This window comes from Primulina tabacum, chromosome 8 (assembly GCF_025594145.1).
Source record: "Primulina tabacum isolate GXHZ01 chromosome 8, ASM2559414v2, whole genome shotgun sequence".
Classification (NCBI taxonomy): domain Eukaryota; kingdom Viridiplantae; phylum Streptophyta; class Magnoliopsida; order Lamiales; family Gesneriaceae; genus Primulina; species Primulina tabacum.
The window spans coordinates 34385235-34389704 of NC_134557.1; the positions used below are offsets into that span (position 1 = coordinate 34385235).

Genomic DNA, 4470 nt, shown 5'->3' on the forward strand with positions numbered 1-4470 from the left:
ATTATTATCTCGACATCTTCATATTTTAGTTTAAGTCTTAAAAATTATGAAAACAAATAAAATGGAAACACCATTGGAGCATACCCGAATTCACATGAAATTTCTAAACATGTACAAAGAAATCACAAAGAATATAACCATAACCCTTCTCCGGAGCGTATTCCGTTGCAATGACCGCATCTTTCGAGAGAATATGAATAATGTAAAAAATTCGTTAAAAATCAATTAAAATTTATGTTTTTATAGAATTTGTTTGGTGCAATAATTGTCTGTGCTTGGTAGAGCAATTGAATCGTGGTGCTTGAGTTGCTGTGCAGGTTTGAAAGATTTGAGTTGCATCATTACTATTAGCTATAGCTTTTGGTAAAGCGGCAAACGCTCGGTTCTACAGAATTTTAGTGTCGACATATTAAAATTTTAGAAAAAATATATTTTTATATGCCTTGTGATATATTAAAATTTTAGAAAAAATTTACTTTACAAAAATATAAAGTAAATATGAGTTGAACTCTAGAAAAATATTTAAAGGTCCTTAAATATCCCTCATTTTGTCCGAATAATTGAATAAAAGGTCCGTCAGACGAAAGCCCGAAACCCATAAAGCCCAACCCAACGCTACACCACCTTTCAAACATTTAGGCGAGTTTGATTTCTCTGCATTCAGTCGAAGTATCGACGGTGAGATGAGGAATTTTACGCTCAATTACATTCTACATCAATCGATTTTGCCGTTGAACATTTGGATTAATCTCTTTCTTTAGGTGGATTGGGACCTCAACTGTGAATTTTAAGCTATCGGCTGTTCATTTCGGACGGAAGAAGCATACAATGGCAGAACTAAGCTTGGGAGTCCTGATTGATATTGTGGATGAGAGACACTCTGCCTGATGATGGTAATTCTTCTATGGGAACTTGGGTTAGGATAAATTTTGAATTTTGTTGTTTAAAATGTCATACCCTTTTGAGTATTAATGTAATGAAGGATTTTTGTATTTTTTCGATTCCTTTGTCTCTTCAGATCTTCCTCTGCCTCCAATACTTGCTTCGAGGACCGATGATACTGAGGATTCGAGTATGTTCGTTTTCAAATTTTGAATAAATTTCCTTGAAATGATGCTAATATTAACAGGGAAATTACTATCATTTGAAATATATGTCCTTCAATCGGTTTTTTCCATTGAAGCTGCATTTGTCAACATGTTTCTAGTATAGTTTATTCGGGATAGACTCTATGAAAGGATGATGCAAGTCACATGGAGAATGGTTGGTGGTCGGATCATTTCGAAAAGGGCTTGAAATGTAGGATGACTAGAACGAGTTCAAGGCTTCAAGTGGTGAATAGTATTTGTGTGTATTTTTCAAATAACACCATTTTTATGTCACTGTTCTTATTTCTTGTCAGCTTAAATGCCACAGTTCAGTCTGATTTTTTATTTAAAGAAAGATTCAAAGAGGACGTTGAGAGCACCTTTCGATAGGGCATTGAGTTAAATCATAAACCAATATCCTCTAGTCAAAGTACGTCCAAGGAGGAAATTGAGCCAACTATCTGGCTTTAAGTTTTATGGTTGGTGGCCTTGGTATACTTATAATATAATCAAACTACTGAAAAAAACGGGTAATTGTTAGTTTATTCAATTTGATTTAGATCAGCTTGAGCCCAAAACTAAAGCATTATTGTCACACATCTAATTTGAATTTTATGTGGGCACATCCATGAGTAGTAGATGCTTTTTTATTCGGAAATTCGTTGGTTAAGTTAGTTATTGTTAAGTTATATAGACCTTAGTCATAATTGAGAATTTGACTTACAAATCATTGTCTGTTTTTTGTTTTGAGTTACTTCTGAATAATGCTGTAGTTTTTATTGCAGGTTTATCATCCTAGCTGTATAGCCTCTGCTGTTTTTACCATGGTTTTGTAGTTCTGTGGCATGACTCATATGATTAAAATGTGAATGTCTAACAAAAATTAGGTGTACTTTTGTCTTGTTACAATCCAAATCCTTGCATTGGATCTCCGTTTCTTGAATGTTAATGCGGAAATATATCATTTTCCTTTTTTTTCTTCTTACAAATGATGAAGATTTAATCTGGGAAAATTCCGAATTCCAGGGGGACTTGGGAATAAAATGCCAATCTTTGAACTCTTTATACCTGCATGCAAATTTATGTTTTTTTTAAGTGAATAATATAATGCTTTTTCTCACGCCATCACTTTATTCTTACCTAATATTTTGTTCGTACTTGATCTTCGTTTACGTGATATCCAAGATTGATTTACTTTTGTGTATGTTGTATTTGATTGTTTCTTAGATCAGGAGACTCAACAAGTTGAGACAGATACTTGGCATGATCTTGCTTTGGGCAACCAATGAAGTTCCAACCAAGGAGGGTACTACTTGGTTACGTTATGGTGACTGTAGTAATGTTGTTGTCTTTATACTTAGATATTTGAACCATGTTGGAAAAATTGTACCTTTCGATGGCAATAATGTGATTGTTTTGTTTGATAGATTCAATTTTGATCTTTATGCCTTGTTTGTGCTCAATTTGGCTCGTCTGAAATTCAAGCTCAATTGGGTTGAGCTAAGTGTAAATAATTGTTCGAACTATGTTCAACAGTTCAAGCCTAAAATATGGTGATTCGAACTTGAATCTAACTCAATCGAACTAAAGTTCTGATTGGAATTTTTTATCATTTCAGTTTGTTTTTTAATGAATAACATTAATTAAATTAAGGTAAAAAGAGTTATGTACAAGTACATTGGGCATCCCTAAGATAACAAATATCGAATCAATAGAACCAATGATACCATCACCAATTACACGGGGCATACCCTGGTTATAGAAACAAGCAAAGACGATCATATCTACACATAAACATAAATAATAATAATAATAATAATAATAATTCAATAAGAGCTTATATCCAGATGATTTGGCGAACATCGAACAGTAAGAATCTTGATTTTCATAATGATATCCTCAAGACACGACATTTCTTCTTCAAAAAGAGCTTGATTGCATGCATTTCAAATGTTTTAGACACATGCTGCCACTGCAACTAAACTTAGACAATGCAGAATTACCTCTGTAGACACCTCAGTAAGCTTTCAGAATGCATGTTGCAGATCCCATGATTTTATGCATGCCTAGCCATTCTTTGATGCCATTCCAGATTCTCTTTGATACAACACAAGCAAAGAATAGATGATAAGCTGATTCTTCACTGTTATTACAAAGTACACACATCTTGTTCTCAATATAGAATGTCTATCCTTAGTCAGGAATTTACCGTGTGCAAACAACCACATGGCAAAACGATGTTTGGGGAGTATGCAATGTTTTCAAATTATAGGTTTCCATGGTCGTCGTTCTTTTTGAACAAAGAATTCATAATCTCGAGCAAGACCACCATGACATCCGAACCAACTCCAACAGCTTCCCTGCACTATGAGCCGAGGGTTGTCTAAGTACAAGAACATCTCGAATTCTCAGAATTTTTTTAATCAAATTAAAGGAGACTAACGACCTTTCTTCCAATTCCATTCCCAAACACTACCAAACCATACATGGATCTCATTCACCCATTTCACCCGCATACTATCCTTCTTCATATGAATCTTCAATAACGTTTTTGCAATCAAATCATTGTTCTGAGCCAATAAATTCTTAGCCCCATGCCCCCATCTTCCTTTGGTCTAACAAACATGTTCCAAGAGATTGGAGGATGGTTCGAGGGCTACATAAGCTTCTTATAAATCCTGTAAATGTCATCCACGATATTTGAAATGAGCTACTGGTGGTCGGAGTATGACCAAATAATTTGGATTGCTAGTTTCAGCAAAAAGAAATTGCAAAACCTTTTCAAACTAACTATATAGACTACGTGTGTGTGTGTGTGTATTGCTCACCTTCTCCTTACGTAGTCAACCAGCCGAGGAAATGAGTGGAAGAGATGTAGTGAGGCTGAAGTGGTGGGTTTGGATTCAGAAAATGGAGGTGGATATCTGTGCTCGGAGGAGGAGGTGGGCGAGAATTTTGCGGGTGATGAAAGTTGGAAACTTTCGATATCGACGAGGATGAAGAGGTGAGTGGATATCAGGGTGAGGAGGAGAAGAACTACAATGGAAAGAAGCAAATTGAGAGCTGTAGCTTTGCTTCTGCTCAAGGGGAATTCTTCGATGCAAATGATGGTAATCTTTTTTATTCCAGAGTTTGGAAATAATTTACTGCAGTTTTTGCTCCAAGATACATGAAATCCAGTCTTTACTATTTTTCTCCATTTATGAAGTGTATTTGTAGTGCCCAAATTCAGTACACGTATAACCCATGCATTTATTTAATTATTAAAGCATTTATTTAAGTTTAAATTGAGTTTTAGCCATGCACGGTTTATTTAAATGCATTATTTTAAATTAATTATGTTTATGTGATGCACGTTAAAATGTTTTTCGAGTTTCATGTT

The 4470-nt window shown here is 34.7% G+C and overlaps 1 long non-coding RNA gene across 2 annotated transcripts; it reads left to right on the forward strand.

The window, feature by feature from the left end:
- The first annotated feature begins 577 nt into the window (after positions 1–577).
- LOC142552503 (uncharacterized) lies at positions 578–2651 on the forward strand. Of its 2 annotated transcripts, XR_012821815.1 has the most exons (4): positions 578–678; positions 762–893; positions 1019–1072; positions 2316–2651. It is a non-coding gene; the product is annotated as an uncharacterized LOC142552503 (long non-coding RNA). The 2 variants fall into 2 exon arrangements; XR_012821814.1 differs by lacking the exon at positions 578–678 and having other exon boundaries at positions 685–893.
- The last annotated feature ends 1819 nt before the right edge of the window (positions 2652–4470 follow it).